This window comes from Convolutriloba macropyga, chromosome 9, assembly GCF_964194025.1.
Source record: "Convolutriloba macropyga chromosome 9, txConMacr16.3, whole genome shotgun sequence".
NCBI lineage: Eukaryota > Metazoa > Xenacoelomorpha > Acoela > Convolutidae > Convolutriloba > Convolutriloba macropyga.
The window spans coordinates 63,048,886-63,069,762 of record NC_134476.1 but is presented as its reverse complement, the minus strand read 5'-3'; the positions used below and the strand labels follow the sequence as shown (position 1 = coordinate 63,069,762).

Here is a 20,877-nt window from a genome sequence, read left to right as displayed (position 1 = left end):
AAAATCATATCTCAATTGCTTTTAGCCTAATTGTTGTGATAAACTTATTAAATAGGTAAGTATCAACTCTATTTGATAAGTTTTATTTGAATGCACTCTGCGTTAGCGGAGTGCAGCCTAAAGAATGGAACTGAGCGATTTGCACTAACTTAAAAGTTAGTTTATTAAGGGAAATTTTACAATTAGTATTGATGTTTCCGAGACAGTTCCAAATATCAAATATACAGTAAACGCAAGCAGGGGAACTATTAGAATGGCCTTTACAAGTATATGGGGTGTGTTTGGAGCAATGGTTATTGCTGAAATTGTCATTTACAAAAAGTATCCGCGCTCGATGAGGCTTAACTTTTTCGATCACCGAACTTGGTTTTGGCCACCAAATCGTCAATCTTAGTCCGAAATGGCTCATTTTTTGTGGGCATGCTCCACTTGAGCCATAGTTGGGGATAAAACAAAAAAATCTGGCACAGCAAACCATTTTGCACAAGTTTTTACCGATTTCCAAAAAAGTATCCGCGCTCGATGAGGCTTAACTTTTTCGATCACCGAACTTTGTTTTGGTCACCAAATCGTCAATTTTAGTCTGAATTGGCTCATTTTTTGTGGGCATGCTCCACTTGAGCCATAGTTTGGGATAAAACAAAAAAATCTGGCACAGCGAACCATTTTGCACAAGTTTTTACCGATTTCCAAAAAAGTGTCCGCGCTCGATGAGGCTTAACTTTTTCGATCACCGAACTTTATTTTGGTCACCAAATCGTCAATTTTAGTCCGAATTGGCTCATTTTTTGTGGGCATGCTCCACTTGAGCCATAATTTGGGATAAAACAAAAAAATCTGGCACATCGAACCATTTTGGACAAGTTTTTACCAATTTCCAAAAAAGTATCCGCGCTCGATGAGGCTTAACTTTTTCGATCACCGAGGCTTTTTGAGGCTCTAAAATGTGTAAATATCGAATAAAAGTTTTCTACGAGGTTTGAATACTCAAAAGAAAAAGCCTACAACACCTGGTGTTCCCAAGCGGTCACCCATCCAAGTACTAACCAGGCCCAATGTTGCTTAACTTCGGTGATCGGACGAGAACCGGTGCATTCAACATGGTATGGTCGTAGGCATTTGCGTAAGTGGGAGCGAATTTATATACAACAGTATTGTATTGTAGTCTTATATTCATATACAGGATCACTTTAACTCGCCGCCTTGCGGTTTGCAAAATAGTCACTTAATACATGCAATTTTAGCCACGTTTGTGTTATAATTTATGCAATTCGTAGCCATACAGTGTATTATGACCAACGCACAAACTTTTTGCTTCCAACCATCCACAATACAGTGAAACGGCCCCAAAACAGGGGAGAGATGAATTGGGTCCGAGGAACCTGTTCAACCGGACATTGAACCGGAGGCATGACTTCAGTGGGTTTAGGACGGTACTTGGGAAAATCATATCTCAATTGCTTTTAGCCTAATTGTTGTGATAAACTTATTAAATAGGTAAGTATCAACTCTATTTGATAAGTTTTATTTGAATGCACTCTGCGTTAGCGGAGTGCAGCCTAAAGAATGGAAGTGAGCGATTTGCACTAACTTAAAAGTTAGTTTATTAAGGGAAATTTTACAATTAGTATTGATGTTTCCGAGACAGTTCCAAATATCAAATATACAGTAAATGCAAGCAGGGGAACTATTAGAATGGCCTTTACAAGTATATGGGGTGTGTTTGGAGCAATGGTTATTGCTGAAATTGTCATTTACAAAAAGTATCCGCGCTCGATGAGGCTTAACTTTTTCGATCACCGAACTTGGTTTTGGCCACCAAATCGTCAATCTTAGTCCGAAATGGCTCATTTTTTGTGGGCATGCTCCACTTGAGCCATAGTTGGGGATAAAACAAAAAAATCTGGCACAGCAAACCATTTTGCACAAGTTTTTACCGATTTCCAAAAAAGTATCCGCGCTCGATGAGGCTTAACTTTTTCGATCACCGAACTTTGTTTTGGTCACCAAATCGTCAATTTTAGTCCGAATTGGCTCATTTTTTGTGGGCATGCTCCACTTGAGCCATAGTTTGGGATAAAACAAAAAAATCTGGCACAGCGAACCATTTTGCACAAGTTTTTACCGATTTCCAAAAAAGTATCCGCGCTCGATGAGGCTTAACTTTTTCGATCACCGAACTTTGTTTTGGTCACCAAATCGTCAATTTTAGTCCGAATTGGCTCATTTTTTGTGGGCATGCTCCACTTGAGCCATAGTTTGGGATAAAACAAAAAAATCTGGCACAGCGAACCATTTTGCACAAGTTTTTACCGATTTCCAAAAAAGTGTCCGCGCTCGATGAGGCTTAACTTTTTCGATCACCGAACTTTGTTTTGGTCACCAAATCGTCAATTTTAGTCCGAATTGGCTCATTTTTTGTGGGCATGCTCCACTTGAGCCATAGTTTGGGATAAAACAAAAAAATCTGGCACATCGAACCATTTTGGACAAGTTTTTACCAATTTCCAAAAAAGTATCCGCGCTCGATGAGGCTTAACTTTTTCGATCACCGAGGCCTTTTGAGGCTCTAAAATGTGTAAATATCGAATAAAAGTTTTCTACGAGGTTTGAATACTCAAAAGAAAAAGCCTACAACACCTGGTGTTCCCAAGCGGTCACCCATCCAAGTACTAACCAGGCCCAATGTTGCTTAACTTCGGTGATCGGACGAGAACCGGTGCATTCAACATGGTATGGTCGTAGGCATTTGCGTAAGTGGGAGCGAATTTATATACAACAGTATTGTATTGTAGTCTTATATTCATATACAGGATCACTTTAACTCGCCGCCTTGCGGTTTGCAAAATAGTCACTTAATACATGCAATTTTAGCCACGTTTGTGTTATAATTTATGCAATTCGTAGCCATACAGTGTATTATGACCAACGCACAAACTTTTTGCTTCCAACCATCCACAATACAGTGAAACGGCCCCAAAACAGGGGAGAGATGAATTGGGTCCGAGGAACCTGTTCAACCGGACATTGAACCGGAGGCATGACTTCAGTGGGTTTAGGACGGTACTTGGGAAAATCATATCTCAATTGCTTTTAGCCTAATTGTTGTGATAAACTTATTAAATAGGTAAGTATCAACTCTATTTGATAAGTTTTATTTGAATGCACTCTGCGTTAGCGGAGTGCAGCCTAAAGAATGGAAGTGAGCGATTTGCACTAACTTAAAAGTTAGTTTATTAAGGGAAATTTTACAATTAGTATTGATGTTTCCGAGACAGTTCCAAATATCAAATATACAGTAAACGCAAGCAGGGGAACTATTAGAATGGCCTTTACAAGTATATGGGGTGTGTTTGGAGCAATGGTTATTGCTGAAATTGTCATTTACAAAAAGTATCCGCGCTCGATGAGGCTTAACTTTTTCGATCACCGAACTTGGTTTTGGCCACCAAATCGTCAATCTTAGTCCGAAATGGCTCAATTTTTGTGGGCATGCTCCACTTGAGCCATAGTTGGGGATAAAACAAAAAAATCTGGCACAGCAAACCATTTTGCACAAGTTTTTACCGATTTCCAAAAAAGTATCCGCGCTCGATGAGGCTTAACTTTTTCGATCACCGAACTTGGTTTTGGTCACCAAATCGTCAATTTTAGTCCGAATTGGCTCATTTTTTGTGGGCATGCTCCACTTGAGCCATAGTTTGGGATAAAACAAAAAAATCTGGCACAGCGAACCATTTTGCACAAGTTTTTACCGATTTCCAAAAAAGTGTCCGCGCTCGATGAGGCTTAACTTTTTCGATCACCGAACTTTGTTTTGGTCACCAAATCGTCAATTTTAGTCCGAATTGGCTCATTTTTTGTGGGCATGCTCCACTTGTGCCATAGTTTGGGATAAAACAAAAAAATCTGGCACATCGAACCATTTTGGACAAGTTTTTACCAATTTCCAAAAAAGTATCCGCGCTCGATGAGGCTTAACTTTTTCGATCACCGAGGCTTTTTGAGGCTCTAAAATGTGTAAATATCGAATAAAAGTTTTCTACGAGGTTTGAATACTCAAAAGAAAAAGCCTACAACACCTGGTGTTCCCAAGCGGTCACCCATCCAAGTACTAACCAGGCCCAATGTTGCTTAACTTCGGTGATCGGACGAGAACCGGTGCATTCAACATGGTATGGTCGTAGGCATTTGCGTAAGTGGGAGCGAATTTATATACAACAGTATTGTATTGTAGTCTTATATTCATATACAGGATCACTTTAACTCGCCGCCTTGCGGTTTGCAAAATAGTCACTTAATACATGCAATTTTAGCCACGTTTGTGTTATAATTTATGCAATTCGTAGCCATACAGTGTATTATGACCAACGCACAAACTTTTTGCTTCCAACCATCCACAATACAGTGAAACGGCCCCAAAACAGGGGAGAGATGAATTGGGTCCGAGGAACCTGTTCAACCGGACATTGAACCGGAGGCATGACTTCAGTGGGTTTAGGACGGTACTTGGGAAAATCATATCTCAATTGCTTTTAGCCTAATTGTTGTGATAAACTTATTATATAGGTAAGTATCAACTCTATTTGATAAGTTTTATTTGAATGCACTCTGCGTTAGCGGAGTGCAGCCTAAAGAATGGAAGTGAGCGATTTGCACTAACTTAAAAGTTAGTTTATTAAGGGAAATTTTACAATTAGTATTGATGTTTCCGAGACAGTTCCAAATATCAAATATACAGTAAACGCAAGCAGGGGAACTATTAGAATGGCCTTTACAAGTATATGGGGTGTGTTTGGAGCAATGGTTATTGCTGAAATTGTCATTTACAAAAAGTATCCGCGCTCGATGAGGCTTAACTTTTTCGATCACCGAACTTGGTTTTGGCCACCAAATCGTCAATCTTAGTCCGAAATGGCTCATTTTTTGTGGGCATGCTCCACTTGAGCCATAGTTGGGGATAAAACAAAAAAATCTGGCACAGCAAACCATTTTGCACAAGTTTTTACCGATTTCCAAAAAAGTATCCGCGCTCGATGAGGCTTAACTTTTTCGATCACCGAACTTTGTTTTGGTCACCAAATCGTCAATTTTAGTCCGAATTGGCTCATTTTTTGTGGGCATGCTCCACTTGAGCCATAGTTTGGGATAAAACAAAAAAATCTGGCACAGCGAACCATTTTGCACAAGTTTTTACCGATTTCCAAAAAAGTGTCCGCGCTCGATGAGGCTTAACTTTTTCGATCACCGAACTTTGTTTTGGTCACCAAATCGTCAATTTTAGTCCGAATTGGCTCATTTTTCGTGGGCATGCTCCACTTGAGCCATAGTTTGGGATAAAACAAAAAAATCTGGCACATCGAACCATTTTGGACAAGTTTTTACCAATTTCCAAAAAAGTATCCGCGCTCGATGAGGCTTAACTTTTTCGATCACCGAGGCTTTTTGAGGCTCTAAAATGTGTAAATATCGAATAAAAGTTTTCTACGAGGTTTGAATACTCAAAAGAAAAAGCCTACAACACCTGGTGTTCCCAAGCGGTCACCCATCCAAGTACTAACCAGGCCCAATGTTGCTTAACTTCGGTGATCGGACGAGAACCGGTGCATTCAACATGGTATGGTCGTAGGCATTTGCGTAAGTGGGAGCGAATTTATATACAACAGTATTGTATTGTAGTCTTATATTCATATACAGGATCACTTTAACTCGCCGCCTTGCGGTTTGCAAAATAGTCACTTAATACATGCAATTTTAGCCACGTTTGTGTTATAATTTATGCAATTCGTAGCCATACAGTGTATTATGACCAACGCACAAACTTTTTGCTTCCAACCATCCACAATACAGTGAAACGGCCCCAAAACAGGGGAGAGATGAATTGGGTCCGAGGAACCTGTTCAACCGGACATTGAACCGGAGGCATGACTTCAGTGGGTTTAGGACGGTACTTGGGAAAATCATATCTCAATTGCTTTTAGCCTAATTGTTGTGATAAACTTATTATATAGGTAAGTATCAACTCTATTTGATAAGTTTTATTTGAATGCACTCTGCGTTAGCGGAGTGCAGCCTAAAGAATGGAAGTGAGCGATTTGCACTAACTTAAAAGTTAGTTTATTAAGGGAAATTTTACAATTAGTATTGATGTTTCCGAGACAGTTCCAAATATCAAATATACAGTAAACGCAAGCAGGGGAACTATTAGAATGGCCTTTACAAGTATATGGGGTGTGTTTGGAGCAATGGTTATTGCTGAAATTGTCATTTACAAAAAGTATCCGCGCTCGATGAGGCTTAACTTTTTCGATCACCGAACTTGGTTTTGGCCACCAAATCGTCAATCTTAGTCCGAAATGGCTCATTTTTTGTGGGCATGCTCCACTTGAGCCATAGTTGGGGATAAAACAAAAAAATCTGGCACAGCAAACCATTTTGCACAAGTTTTCACCGATTTCCAAAAAAGTATCCGCGCTCGATGAGGCTTAACTTTTTCGATCACCGAACTTTGTTTTGGTCACCAAATCGTCAATTTTAGTCCGAATTGGCTCATTTTTTGTGGGCATGCTCCACTTGAGCCATAGTTTGGGATAAAACAAAAAAATCTGGCACAGCGAACCATTTTGCACAAGTTTTTACCGATTTCCAAAAAAGTGTCCGCGCTCGATGAGGCTTAACTTTTTCGATCACCGAACTTTGTTTTGGTCACCAAATCGTCAATTTTAGTCCGAATTGGCTCATTTTTCGTGGGCATGCTCCACTTGAGCCATAGTTTGGGATAAAACAAAAAAATCTGGCACATCGAACCATTTTGGACAAGTTTTTACCAATTTCCAAAAAAGTATCCGCGCTCGATGAGGCTTAACTTTTTCGATCACCGAGGCTTTTTGAGGCTCTAAAATGTGTAAATATCGAATAAAAGTTTTCTACGAGGTTTGAATACTCAAAAGAAAAAGCCTACAACACCTGGTGTTCCCAAGCGGTCACCCATCCAAGTACTAACCAGGCCCAATGTTGCTTAACTTCGGTGATCGGACGAGAACCGGTGCATTCAACATGGTATGGTCGTAGGCATTTGCGTAAGTGGGAGCGAATTTATATACAACAGTATTGTATTGTAGTCTTATATTCATATACAGGATCACTTTAACTCGCCGCCTTGCGGTTTGCAAAATAGTCACTTAATACATGCAATTTTAGCCACGTTTGTGTTATAATTTATGCAATTCGTAGCCATACAGTGTATTATGACCAACGCACAAACTTTTTGCTTCCAACCATCCACAATACAGTGAAACGGCCCCAAAACAGGGGAGAGATGAATTGGGTCCGAGGAACCTGTTCAACCGGACATTGAACCGGAGGCATGACTTCAGTGGGTTTAGGACGGTACTTGGGAAAATCATATCTCAATTGCTTTTAGCCTAATTGTTGTGATAAACTTATTATATAGGTAAGTATCAACTCTATTTGATAAGTTTTATTTGAATGCACTCTGCGTTAGCGGAGTGCAGCCTAAAGAATGGAAGTGAGCGATTTGCACTAACTTAAAAGTTAGTTTATTAAGGGAAATTTTACAATTAGTATTGATGTTTCCGAGACAGTTCCAAATATCAAATATACAGTAAACGCAAGCAGGGGAACTATTAGAATGGCCTTTACAAGTATATGGGGTGTGTTTGGAGCAATGGTTATTGCTGAAATTGTCATTTACAAAAAGTATCCGCGCTCGATGAGGCTTAACTTTTTCGATCACCGAACTTGGTTTTGGCCACCAAATCGTCAATCTTAGTCCGAAATGGCTCATTTTTTGTGGGCATGCTCCACTTGAGCCATAGTTGGGGATAAAACAAAAAAATCTGGCACAGCAAACCATTTTGCACAAGTTTTTACCGATTTCCAAAAAAGTATCCGCGCTCGATGAGGCTTAACTTTTTCGATCACCGAACTTTGTTTTGGTCACCAAATCGTCAATTTTAGTCCGAATTGGCTCATTTTTTGTGGGCATGCTCCACTTGAGCCATAGTTTGGGATAAAACAAAAAAATCTGGCACAGCGAACCATTTTGCACAAGTTTTTACCGATTTCCAAAAAAGTGTCCGCGCTCGATGAGGCTTAACTTTTTCGATCACCGAACTTTGTTTTGGTCACCAAATCGTCAATTTTAGTCCGAATTGGCTCATTTTTCGTGGGCATGCTCCACTTGAGCCATAGTTTGGGATAAAACAAAAAAATCTGGCACATCGAACCATTTTGGACAAGTTTTTACCAATTTCCAAAAAAGTATCCGCGCTCGATGAGGCTTAACTTTTTCGATCACCGAGGCTTTTTGAGGCTCTAAAATGTGTAAATATCGAATAAAAGTTTTCTACGAGGTTTGAATACTCAAAAGAAAAAGCCTACAACACCTGGTGTTCCCAAGCGGTCACCCATCCAAGTACTAACCAGGCCCAATGTTGCTTAACTTCGGTGATCGGACGAGAACCGGTGCATTCAACATGGTATGGTCGTAGGCATTTGCGTAAGTGGGAGCGAATTTATATACAACAGTATTGTATTGTAGTCTTATATTCATATACAGGATCACTTTAACTCGCCGCCTTGCGGTTTGCAAAATAGTCACTTAATACATGCAATTTTAGCCACGTTTGTGTTATAAATTATGCAATTCGTAGCCATACAGTGTATTATGACCAACGCACAAACTTTTTGCTTCCAACCATCCACAATACAGTGAAACGGCCCCAAAACAGGGGAGAGATGAATTGGGTCCGAGGAACCTGTTCAACCGGACATTGAACCGGAGGCATGACTTCAGTGGGTTTAGGACGGTACTTGGGAAAATCATATCTCAATTGCTTTTAGCCTAATTGTTGTGATAAACTTATAAAATAGGTAAGTATCAACTCTATTTGATAAGTTTTATTTGAATGCACTCTGCGTTAGCGGAGTGCAGCCTAAAGAATGGAAGTGAGCGATTTGCACTAACTTAAAAGTTAGTTTATTAAGGGAAATTTTACAATTAGTATTGATGTTTCCGAGACAGTTCCAAATATCAAATATACAGTAAACGCAAGCAGGGGAACTATTAGAATGGCCTTTACAAGTATATGGGGTGTGTTTGGAGCAATGGTTATTGCTGAAATTGTCATTTACAAAAAGTATCCGCGCTCGATGAGGCTTAACTTTTTCGATCACCGAACTTGGTTTTGGCCACCAAATCGTCAATCTTAGTCCGAAATGGCTCATTTTTTGTGGGCATGCTCCACTTGAGCCATAGTTGGGGATAAAACAAAAAAATCTGGCACAGCAAACCATTTTGCACAAGTTTTTACCGATTTCCAAAAAAGTATCCGCGCTCGATGAGGCTTAACTTTTTCGATCACCGAACTTTGTTTTGGTCACCAAATCGTCAATTTTAGTCCGAATTGGCTCATTTTTTGTGGGCATGCTCCACTTGAGCCATAGTTTGGGATAAAACAAAAAAATCTGGCACAGCGAACCATTTTGCACAAGTTTTTACCGATTTCCAAAAAAGTGTCCGCGCTCGATGAGGCTTAACTTTTTCGATCACCGAACTTTGTTTTGGTCACCAAATCGTCAATTTTAGTCCGAATTGGCTCATTTTTTGTGGGCATGCTCCACTTGAGCCATAGTTTGAGATAAAACAAAAAAATCTGGCACATCGAACCATTTTGGACAAGTTTTTACCAATTTCCAAAAAAGTATCCGCGCTCGATGAGGCTTAACTTTTTCGATCACCGAGGCTTTTTGAGGCTCTAAAATGTGTAAATATCGAATAAAAGTTTTCTACGAGGTTTGAATACTCAAAAGAAAAAGCCTACAACACCTGGTGTTCCCAAGCGGTCACCCATCCAAGTACTAACCAGGCCCAATGTTGCTTAACTTCGGTGATCGGACGAGAACCGGTGCATTCAACATGGTATGGTCGTAGGCATTTGCGTAAGTGGGAGCGAATTTATATACAACAGTATTGTATTGTAGTCTTATATTCATATACAGGATCACTTTAACTCGCCGCCTTGCGGTTTGCAAAATAGTCACTTAATACATGCAATTTTAGCCACGTTTGTGTTATAATTTATGCAATTCGTAGCCATACAGTGTATTATGACCAACGCACAAACTTTTTGCTTCCAACCATCCACAATACAGTGAAACGGCCCCAAAACAGGGGAGAGATGAATTGGGTCCGAGGAACCTGTTCAACCGGACATTGAACCGGAGGCATGACTTCAGTGGGTTTAGGACGGTACTTGGGAAAATCATATCTCAATTGCTTTTAGCCTAATTGTTGTGATAAACTTATTAAATAGGTAAGTATCAACTCTATTTGATAAGTTTTATTTGAATGCACTCTGCGTTAGCGGAGTGCAGCCTAAAGAATGGAAGTGAGCGATTTGCACTAACTTAAAAGTTAGTTTATTAAGGGAAATTTTACAATTAGTATTGATGTTTCCGAGACAGTTCCAAATATCAAATATACAGTAAACGCAAGCAGGGGAACTATTAGAATGGCCTTTACAAGTATATGGGGTGTGTTTGGAGCATTGGTTATTGCTGAAATTGTCATTTACAAAAAGTATCCGCGCTCGATGAGGCTTAACTTTTTCGATCACCGAACTTGGTTTTGGCCACCAAATCGTCAATCTTAGTCCGAAATGGCTCATTTTTTGTGGGCATGCTCCACTTGAGCCATAGTTGGGGATAAAACAAAAAAATCTGGCACAGCAAACCATTTTGCACAAGTTTTTACCGATTTCCAAAAAAGTATCCGCGCTCGATGAGGCTTAACTTTTTCGATCACCGAACTTTGTTTTGGTCACCAAATCGTCAATTTTAGTCCGAATTGGCTCATTTTTTGTGGGCATGCTCCACTTGAGCCATAGTTTGGGATAAAACAAAAAAATCTGGCACAGCGAACCATTTTGCACAAGTTTTTACCGATTTCCAAAAAAATGTCCGCGCTCGATGAGGCTTAACTTTTTCGATCACCGAACTTTGTTTTGGTCACCAAATCGTCAATTTTAGTCCGAATTGGCTCATTTTTTGTGGGCATGCTCCACTTGAGCCATAGTTTGGGATAAAACAAAAAAATCTGGCACATCGAACCATTTTGGACAAGTTTTTACCAATTTCCAAAAAAGTATCCGCGCTCGATGAGGCTTAACTTTTTCGATCACCGAGGCTTTTTGAGGCTCTAAAATGTGTAAATATCGAATAAAAGTTTTCTACGAGGTTTGAATACTCAAAAGAAAAAGCCTACAACACCTGGTGTTCCCAAGCGGTCACCCATCCAAGTACTAACCAGGCCCAATGTTGCTTAACTTCGGTGATCGGACGAGAACCGGTGCATTCAACATGGTATGGTCGTAGGCATTTGCGTAAGTGGGAGCGAATTTATATACAACAGTATTGTATTGTAGTCTTATATTCATATACAGGATCACTTTAACTCGCCGCCTTGCGGTTTGCAAAATAGTCACTTAATACATGCAATTTTAGCCACGTTTGTGTTATAATTTATGCAATTCGTAGCCATACAGTGTATTATGACCAACGCACAAACTTTTTGCTTCCAACCATCCACAATAGAGTGAAACGGCCCCAAAACAGGGGAGAGATGAATTGGGTCCGAGGAACCTGTTCAACCGGACATTGAACCGGAGGCATGACTTCAGTGGGTTTAGGACGGTACTTGGGAAAATCATATCTCAATTGCTTTTAGCCTAATTGTTGTGATAAACTTATTAAATAGGTAAATATCAACTCTATTTGATAAGTTTTATTTGAATGCACTCTGCGTTAGCGGAGTGCAGCCTAAAGAATGGAAGTGAGCGATTTGCACTAACTTAAAAGTTAGTTTATTAAGGGAAATTTTACAATTAGTATTGATGTTTCCGAGACAGTTCCAAATATCAAATATACAGTAAACGCAAGCAGGGGAACTATTAGAATGGCCTTTACAAGTATATGGGGTGTGTTTGGAGCATTGGTTATTGCTGAAATTGTCATTTACAAAAAGTATCCGCGCTCGATGAGGCTTAACTTTTTCGATCACCGAACTTGGTTTTGGCCACCAAATCGTCAATCTTAGTCCGAAATGGCTCATTTTTTGTGGGCATGCTCCACTTGAGCCATAGTTGGGGATAAAACAAAAAAATCTGGCACAGCAAACCATTTTGCACAAGTTTTTACCGATTTCCAAAAAAGTATCCGCGCTCGATGAGGCTTAACTTTTTCGATCACCGAACTTTGTTTTGGTCACCAAATCGTCAATTTTAGTCCGAATTGGCTCATTTTTTGTGGGCATGCTCCACTTGAGCCATAGTTGGGGATAAAACAAAAAAATCTGGCACAGCGAACCATTTTGCACAAGTTTTTACCGATTTCCAAAAAAGTGTCCGCGCTCGATGAGGCTTAACTTTTTCGATCACCGAACTTTGTTTTGGTCACCAAATCGTCAATTTTAGTCCGAATTGGCTCATTTTTTGTGGGCATGCTCCACTTGAGCCATAGTTTGGGATAAAACAAAAAAATCTGGCACATCGAACCATTTTGGACAAGTTTTTACCAATTTCCAAAAAAGTATCCGCGCTCGATGAGGCTTAACTTTTTCGATCACCGAGGCTTTTTGAGGCTCTAAAATGTGTAAATATCAAATAAAAGTTTTCTACGAGGTTTGAATACTCAAAAGAAAAAGCCTACAACACCTGGTGTTCCCAAGCGGTCACCCATCCAAGTACTAACCAGGCCCAATGTTGCTTAACTTCGGTGATCGGACGAGAACCGGTGCATTCAACATGGTATGGTCGTAGGCATTTGCGTAAGTGGGAGCGAATTTATATACAACAGTATTGTATTGTAGTCTTATATTCATATACAGGATCACTTTAACTCGCCGCCTTGCGGTTTGCAAAATAGTCACTTAATACATGCAATTTTAGCCACGTTTGTGTTATAATTTATGCAATTCGTAGCCATACAGTGTATTATGACCAACGCACAAACTTTTTGCTTCCAACCATCCACAATACAGTGAAACGGCCCCAAAACAGGGGAGAGATGAATTGGGTCCGAGGAACCTGTTCAACCGGACATTGAACCGGAGGCATGACTTCAGTGGGTTTAGGACGGTACTTGGGAAAATCATATCTCAATTGCTTTTAGCCTAATTGTTGTGATAAACTTATTAAATAGGTAAGTATCAACTCTATTTGATAAGTTTTATTTGAATGCACTCTGCGTTAGCGGAGTGCAGCCTAAAGAATGGAAGTGAGCGATTTGCACTAACTTAAAAGTTAGTTTATTAAGGGAAATTTTACAATTAGTATTGATGTTTCCGAGACAGTTCCAAATATCAAATATACAGTAAACGCAAGCAGGGGAACTATTAGAATGGCCTTTACAAGTATATGGGGTGTGTTTGGAGCAATGGTTATTGCTGAAATTGTCATTTACAAAAAGTATCCGCGCTCGATGAGGCTTAACTTTTTCGATCACCGAACTTGGTTTTGGCCACCAAATCGTCAATCTTAGTCCGAAATGGCTCATTTTTTGTGGGCATGCTCCACTTGAGCCATAGTTGGGGATAAAACAAAAAAATCTGGCACAGCAAACCATTTTGCACAAGTTTTTACCGATTTCCAAAAAAGTATCCGCGCTCGATGAGGCTTAACTTTTTCGATCACCGAACTTTGTTTTGGTCACCAAATCGTCAATTTTAGTCCGAATTGGCTCATTTTTTGTGGGCATGCTCCACTTGAGCCATAGTTTGGGATAAAACAAAAAAATCTGGCACATCGAACCATTTTGGACAAGTTTTTACCAATTTCCAAAAAAGTATCCGCGCTCGATGAGGCTTAACTTTTTCGATCACCGAGGCTTTTTGAGGCTCTAAAATGTGTAAATATCGAATAAAAGTTTTCTACGAGGTTTGAATACTCAAAAGAAAAAGCCTACAACACCTGGTGTTCCCAAGCGGTCACCCATCCAAGTACTAACCAGGCCCAATGTTGCTTAACTTCGGTGATCGGACGAGAACCGGTGCATTCAACATGGTATGGTCGTAGGCATTTGCGTAAGTGGGAGCGAATTTATATACAACAGTATTGTATTGTAGTCTTATATTCATATACAGGATCACTTTAACTCGCCGCCTTGCGGTTTGCAAAATAGTCACTTAATACATGCAATTTTAGCCACGTTTGTGTTATAATTTATGCAATTCGTAGCCATACAGTGTATTATGACCAACGCACAAACTTTTTGCTTCCAACCATCCACAATACAGTGAAACGGCCCCAAAACAGGGGAGAGATGAATTGGGTCCGAGGAACCTGTTCAACCGGACATTGAACCGGAGGCATGACTTCAGTGGGTTTAGGACGGTACTTGGGAAAATCATATCTCAATTGCTTTTAGCCTAATTGTTGTGATAAACTTATTAAATAGGTAAGTATCAACTCTATTTGATAAGTTTTATTTGAATGCACTCTGCGTTAGCGGAGTGCAGCCTAAAGAATGGAAGTGAGCGATTTGCACTAACTTAAAAGTTAGTTTATTAAGGGAAATTTTACAATTAGTATTGATGTTTCCGAGACAGTTCCAAATATCAAATATACAGTAAACGCAAGCAGGGGAACTATTAGAATGGCCTTTACAAGTATATGGGGTGTGTTTGGAGCAATGGTTATTGCTGAAATTGTCATTTACAAAAAGTATCCGCGCTCGATGAGGCTTAACTTTTTCGATCACCGAACTTGGTTTTGGCCACCAAATCGTCAATCTTAGTCCGAAATGGCTCATTTTTTGTGGGCATGCTCCACTTGAGCCATAGTTGGGGATAAAACAAAAAAATCTGGCACAGCAAACCATTTTGCACAAGTTTTTACCGATTTCCAAAAAAGTATCCGCGCTCGATGAGGCTTAACTTTTTCGATCACCGAACTTTGTTTTGGTCACCAAATCGTCAATTTTAGTCCGAATTGGCTCATTTTTTGTGGGCATGCTCCACTTGAGCCATAGTTTGGGATAAAACAAAAAAATCTGGCACAGCGAACCATTTTGCACAAGTTTTTACCGATTTCCAAAAAAGTATCCGCGCTCGATGAGGCTTAACTTTTTCGATCACCGAACTTTGTTTTGGTCACCAAATCGTCAATTTTAGTCCGAATTGGCTCATTTTTTGTGGGCATGCTCCACTTGAGCCATAGTTTGGGATAAAACAAAAAAATCTGGCACATCGAACCATTTTGGACAAGTTTTTACCAATTTCCAAAAAAGTATCCGCGCTCGATGAGGCTTAACTTTTTCGATCACCGAGGCTTTTTGAGGCTCTAAAATGTGTAAATATCGAATAAAAGTTTTCTACGAGGTTTGAATACTCAAAAGAAAAAGCCTACAACACCTGGTGTTCCCAAGCGGTCACCCATCCAAGTACTAACCAGGCCCAATGTTGCTTAACTTCGGTGATCGGACGAGAACCGGTGCATTCAACATGGTATGGTCGTAGGCATTTGCGTAAGTGGGAGCGAATTTATATACAACAGTATTGTATTGTAGTCTTATATTCATATACAGGATCACTTTAACTCGCCGCCTTGCGGTTTGCAAAATAGTCACTTAATACATGCAATTTTAGCCACGTTTGTGTTATAATTTATGCAATTCGTAGCCATACAGTGTATTATGACCAACGCACAAACTTTTTGCTTCCAACCATCCACAATACAGTGAAACGGCCCCAAAACAGGGGAGAGATGAATTGGGTCCGAGGAACCTGTTCAACCGGACATTGAACCGGAGGCATGACTTCAGTGGGTTTAGGACGGTACTTGGGAAAATCATATCTCAATTGCTTTTAGCCTAATTGTTGTGATAAACTTATTAAATAGGTAAGTATCAACTCTATTTGATAAGTTTTATTTGAATGCACTCTGCGTTAGCGGAGTGCAGCCTAAAGAATGGAAGTGAGCGATTTGCACTAACTTAAAAGTTAGTTTATTAAGGGAAATTTTACAATTAGTATTGATGTTTCCGAGACAGTTCCAAATATCAAATATACAGTAAACGCAAGCAGGGGAACTATTAGAATGGCCTTTACAAGTATATGGGGTGTGTTTGGAGCAATGGTTATTGCTGAAATTGTCATTTACAAAAAGTATCCGCGCTCGATGAGGCTTAACTTTTTCGATCACCGAACTTGGTTTTGGCCACCAAATCGTCAATCTTAGTCCGAAATGGCTCATTTTTTGTGGGCATGCTCCACTTGAGCCATAGTTGGGGATAAAACAAAAAAATCTGGCACAGCAAACCATTTTGCACAAGTTTTTACCGATTTCCAAAAAAGTATCCGCGCTCGATGAGGCTTAACTTTTTCGATCACCGAACTTTGTTTTGGTCACCAAATCGTCAATTTTAGTCCGAATTGGCTCATTTTTTGTGGGCATGCTCCACTTGAGCCATAGTTTGGGATAAAACAAAAAAATCTGGCACAGCGAACCATTTTGCACAAGTTTTTACCGATTTCCAAAAAAGTATCCGCGCTCGATGAGGCTTAACTTTTTCGATCACCGAACTTTGTTTTGGTCACCAAATCGTCAATTTTAGTCCGAATTGGCTCATTTTTTGTGGGCATGCTCCACTTGAGCCATAGTTTGGGATAAAACAAAAAAATCTGGCACATCGAACCATTTTGGACAAGTTTTTACCAATTTCCAAAAAAGTATCCGCGCTCGATGAGGCTTAACTTTTTCGATCACCGAGGCTTTTTGAGGCTCTAAAATGTGTAAATATCGAATAAAAGTTTTCTACGAGGTTTGAATACTCAAAAGAAAAAGCCTACAACACCTGGTGTTCCCAAGCGGTCACCCATCCAAGTACTAACCAGGCCCAATGTTGCTTAACTTCGGTGATCGGACGAGAACCGGTGCATTCAACATGGTATGGTCGTAGGCATTTGCGTAAGTGGGAGCGAATTTATATACAACAGTATTGTATTGTAGTCTTATATTCATATACAGGATCACTTTAACTCGCCGCCTTGCGGTTTGCAAAATAGTCACTTAATACATGCAATTTTAGCCACGTTTGTGTTATAATTTATGCAATTCGTAGCCATACAGTGTATTATGACCAACGCACAAACTTTTTGCTTCCAACCATCCACAATACAGTGAAACGGCCCCAAAACAGGGGAGAGATGAATTGGGTCCGAGGAACCTGTTCAACCGGACATTGAACCGGAGGCATGACTTCAGTGGGTTTAGGATGGTACTTGGGAAAATCATAGCTCAATTGCTTTTAGCCTAATTGTTGTGATAAACTTATTAAATAGGTAAGTATCAACTCTATTTGATAAGTTTTATTTGAATGCACTCTGCGTTAGCGGAGTGCAGCCTAAAGAATGGAAGTGAGCGATTTGCACTAACTTAAAAGTTAGTTTATTAAGGGAAATTTTACAATTAGTATTGATGTTTCCGAGACAGTTCCAAATATCAAATATACAGTAAACGCAAGCAGGGGAACTATTAGAATGGCCTTTACAAGTATATGGGGTGTGTTTGGAGCAATGGTTATTGCTGAAATTGTCATTTACAAAAAGTATCCGCGCTCGATGAGGCTTAACTTTTTCGATCACCGAACTTGGTTTTGGCCACCAAATCGTCAATCTTAGTCCGAAATGGCTCATTTTTTGTGGGCATGCTCCACTTGAGCCATAGTTGGGGATAAAACAAAAAAATCTGGCACAGCAAACCATTTTGCACAAGTTTTTACCGATTTCCAAAAAAGTATCCGCGCTCGATGAGGCTTAACTTTTTCGATCACCGAACTTTGTTTTGGTCACCAAATCATCAATTTTAGTCCGAATTGGCTCATTTTTTGTGGGCATGCTCCACTTGAGCCATAGTTTGGGATAAAACAAAAAAATCTGGCACAGCGAACCATTTTGCACAAGTTTTTACCGATTTCCAAAAAAGTATCCGCGCTCGATGAGGCTTAACTTTTTCGATCACCGAACTTTGTTTTGGTCACCAAATCGTCAATTTTAGTCCGAATTGGCTCATTTTTTGTGGGCATGCTCCACTTGAGCCATAGTTTGGGATAAAACAAAAAAATCTGGCACATCGAACCATTTTGGACAAGTTTTTACCAATTTCCAAAAAAGTATCCGCGCTCGATGAGGCTTAACTTTTTCGATCACCGAGGCTTTTTGAGGCTCTAAAATGTGTAAATATCGAATAAAAGTTTTCTACGAGGTTTGAATACTCAAAAGAAAAAGCCTACAACACCTGGTGTTCCCAAGCGGTCACCCATCCAAGTACTAACCAGGCCCAATGTTGCTTAACTTCGGTGATCGGACGAGAACCGGTGCATTCAACATGGTATGGTCGTAGGCATTTGCGTAAGTGGGAGCGAATTTATATACAACAGTATTGTATTGTAGTCTTATATTCATATACAGGATCACTTTAACTCGCCGCCTTGCGGTTTGCAAAATAGTCACTTAATACATGCAATTTTAGCCACGTTTGTGTTATAATTTATGCAATTCGTAGCCATACAGTGTATTATGACCAACGCGCAAACTTTTTGCTTCCAACCATCCACAATACAGTGAAACGGCCCCAAAACAGGGGAGAGATGAATTGGGTCCGAGGAACCTGTTCAACCGGACATTGAACCGGAGGCATGACTTCAGTGGGTTTAGGACGGTACTTGGGAAAATCATAGCTCAATTGCTTTTAGTCTAATTGTTGTGATAAACTTATTAAATAGGTAAGTATCAACTCTATTTGATAAGTTTTATTTGAATGCACTCTGCGTTAGCGGATTGCAGCCTAAAGAATGGAAGTGAGCGATTTGCACTAACTTAAAAGTTAGTTTATTAAGGGAAATTTTACAATTAGTATTGATGTTTCCGAGACAGTTCCAAATATCAAATATACAGTAAACGCAAGCAGGGGAACTATTAGAATGGCCTTTACAAGTATATGGGGTGTGTTTGGAGCAATGGTTATTGCTGAAATTGTCATTTACAAAAAGTATCCGCGCTCGATGAGGCTTAACTTTTTCGATCACCGAACTTGGTTTTGGCCACCAAATCGTCAATCTTAGTCCGAAATGGCTCATTTTTTGTGGGCATGCTCCACTTGAGCCATAGTTGGGGATAAAACAAAAAAATCTGGCACAGCAAACCATTTTGCACAAGTTTTTACCGATTTCCAAAAAAGTATCCGCGCTCGATGAGGCTTAACTTTTTCGATCACCGAACTTTGTTTTGGTCACCAAATCATCAATTTTAGTCCGAATTGGCTCATTTTTTGTGGGCATGCTCCACTTGAGCCATAGTTTGGGATAAAACAAAAAAATCTGGCACAGCGAACCATTTTGCACAAGTTTTTACCGATTTCCAAAAAAGTATCCGCGCTCGATGAGGCTTAACTTTTTCGATCACCGAACTTTGTTTTGGTCACCAAATCGTCAATTTTAGTCCGAATTGGCTCATTTTTTGTGGGCATGCTCCACTTGAGCCATAGTTTGGGATAAAACAAAAAAATCTGGCACATCGAACCATTTTGGACAAGTTTTTACCAATTTCCAAAAAAGTATCCGCGCTCGATGAGGCTTAACTTTTTCGATCACCGAGGCTTTTTGAGGCTCTAAAATGTGTAAATATCGAATAAAAGTTTTCTACGAGGTTTGAATACTCAAAAGAAAAAGCCTACAACACCTGGTGTTCCCAAGCGGTCACCCATCCAAGTACTAACCAGGCCCAATGTTGCTTAACTTCGGTGATCGGACGAGAACCGGTGCATTCAACATGGTATGGTCGTAGGCATTTGCGTAAGTGGGAGCGAATTTATATACAACAGTATTGTATTGTAGTCTTATATTCATATACAGGATCACTTTAACTCGCCGCCTTGCGGTTTGCAAAATAGTCACTTAATACATGCAATTTTAGCCACGTTTGTGTTATAATTTATGCAATTCGTAGCCATACAGTGTATTATGACCAACGCACAAACTTTTTGCTTCCAACCATCCACAATACAGTGAAACGGCCCCAAAACAGGGGAGAGATGAATTGGGTCCGAGGAACCTGTTCAACCGGACATTGAACCGGAGGCATGACTTCAGTGGGTTTAGGACGGTACTTGGGAAAATCATAGCTCAATTGCTTTTAGCCTAATTGTTGTGATAAACTTATTAAATAGGTAAGTATCAACTCTATTTGATAAGTTTTATTTGAATGCACTCTGCGTTAGCGGAGTGCAGCCTAAAGAATGGAAGTGAGCGATTTGCACTAACTTAAAAGTTAGTTTATTAAGGGAAATTTTACAATTAGTATTGATGTTTCCGAGACAGTTCCAAATATCAAATATACAGTAAACGCAAGCAGGGGAACTATTAGAATGGCCTTTACAAGTATATGGGGTGTGTTTGGAGCAATGGTTATTGCTGAAATTGTCATTTACAAAAAGTATCCGCGCTCGATGAGGCTTAACTTTTTCGATCACCGAACTTGGTTTTGGCCACCAAATCGTCAATCTTAGTCCGAAATGGCTCATTTTTTGTGGGCATGCTCCACTTGAGCCATAGTTGGGGATAAAACAAAAAAATCTGGCACAGCAAACCATTTTGCACAAGTTTTTACCGATTTCCAAAAAAGTATCCGCGCTCGATGAGGCTTAACTTTTTCGATCACCGAACTTTGTTTTGGTCACCAAATCGTCAATTTTAGTCCGAATTGGCTCATTTTTTGTGGGCATGCTCCACTTGAGCCATAGTTTGGGATAAAACAAAAAAGTCTGGCACAGCGAACCATTTTGCACAAGTTTTTACCGATTT

At 39.8% G+C, this 20,877-nt stretch overlaps 14 non-coding genes across 14 annotated transcripts; all 14 read right to left on the bottom strand.

Annotated features, from left to right (window-relative positions):
• Positions 1-998: 998 nt before the first annotated feature.
• On the bottom strand, positions 999-1,117 carry LOC142346371 (5S ribosomal RNA). The gene has a single exon (XR_012759433.1). It is a non-coding gene; the product is annotated as a 5S ribosomal RNA (ribosomal RNA).
• A 1,511-nt stretch (positions 1,118-2,628) lies between these two features.
• LOC142346370 (5S ribosomal RNA) lies at positions 2,629-2,747 on the bottom strand. Its single transcript, XR_012759432.1, has one exon. It is a non-coding gene; the product is annotated as a 5S ribosomal RNA (ribosomal RNA).
• A 1,323-nt stretch (positions 2,748-4,070) lies between these two features.
• LOC142346369 (5S ribosomal RNA) lies at positions 4,071-4,189 on the bottom strand. The gene has a single exon (XR_012759431.1). It is a non-coding gene; the product is annotated as a 5S ribosomal RNA (ribosomal RNA).
• A 1,323-nt stretch (positions 4,190-5,512) lies between these two features.
• Positions 5,513-5,631, bottom strand: LOC142346368 (5S ribosomal RNA). Its single transcript, XR_012759430.1, has one exon. It is a non-coding gene; the product is annotated as a 5S ribosomal RNA (ribosomal RNA).
• A 1,323-nt stretch (positions 5,632-6,954) lies between these two features.
• Positions 6,955-7,073, bottom strand: LOC142346367 (5S ribosomal RNA). The gene has a single exon (XR_012759429.1). It is a non-coding gene; the product is annotated as a 5S ribosomal RNA (ribosomal RNA).
• A 1,323-nt stretch (positions 7,074-8,396) lies between these two features.
• On the bottom strand, positions 8,397-8,515 carry LOC142346366 (5S ribosomal RNA). Its single transcript, XR_012759428.1, has one exon. It is a non-coding gene; the product is annotated as a 5S ribosomal RNA (ribosomal RNA).
• Positions 8,516-9,838: 1,323 nt separating this feature from the next.
• Positions 9,839-9,957, bottom strand: LOC142346365 (5S ribosomal RNA). Its single transcript, XR_012759427.1, has one exon. It is a non-coding gene; the product is annotated as a 5S ribosomal RNA (ribosomal RNA).
• A 1,323-nt stretch (positions 9,958-11,280) lies between these two features.
• LOC142346364 (5S ribosomal RNA) lies at positions 11,281-11,399 on the bottom strand. The gene has a single exon (XR_012759426.1). It is a non-coding gene; the product is annotated as a 5S ribosomal RNA (ribosomal RNA).
• Positions 11,400-12,722: 1,323 nt separating this feature from the next.
• On the bottom strand, positions 12,723-12,841 carry LOC142346362 (5S ribosomal RNA). Its single transcript, XR_012759424.1, has one exon. It is a non-coding gene; the product is annotated as a 5S ribosomal RNA (ribosomal RNA).
• Positions 12,842-13,976: 1,135 nt separating this feature from the next.
• LOC142346361 (5S ribosomal RNA) lies at positions 13,977-14,095 on the bottom strand. The gene has a single exon (XR_012759423.1). It is a non-coding gene; the product is annotated as a 5S ribosomal RNA (ribosomal RNA).
• Positions 14,096-15,418: 1,323 nt separating this feature from the next.
• LOC142346360 (5S ribosomal RNA) lies at positions 15,419-15,537 on the bottom strand. The gene has a single exon (XR_012759422.1). It is a non-coding gene; the product is annotated as a 5S ribosomal RNA (ribosomal RNA).
• A 1,323-nt stretch (positions 15,538-16,860) lies between these two features.
• On the bottom strand, positions 16,861-16,979 carry LOC142346359 (5S ribosomal RNA). The gene has a single exon (XR_012759421.1). It is a non-coding gene; the product is annotated as a 5S ribosomal RNA (ribosomal RNA).
• A 1,323-nt stretch (positions 16,980-18,302) lies between these two features.
• Positions 18,303-18,421, bottom strand: LOC142346358 (5S ribosomal RNA). The gene has a single exon (XR_012759420.1). It is a non-coding gene; the product is annotated as a 5S ribosomal RNA (ribosomal RNA).
• A 1,323-nt stretch (positions 18,422-19,744) lies between these two features.
• On the bottom strand, positions 19,745-19,863 carry LOC142346356 (5S ribosomal RNA). The gene has a single exon (XR_012759419.1). It is a non-coding gene; the product is annotated as a 5S ribosomal RNA (ribosomal RNA).
• Between the last annotated feature and the right edge of the window lie 1,014 nt (positions 19,864-20,877).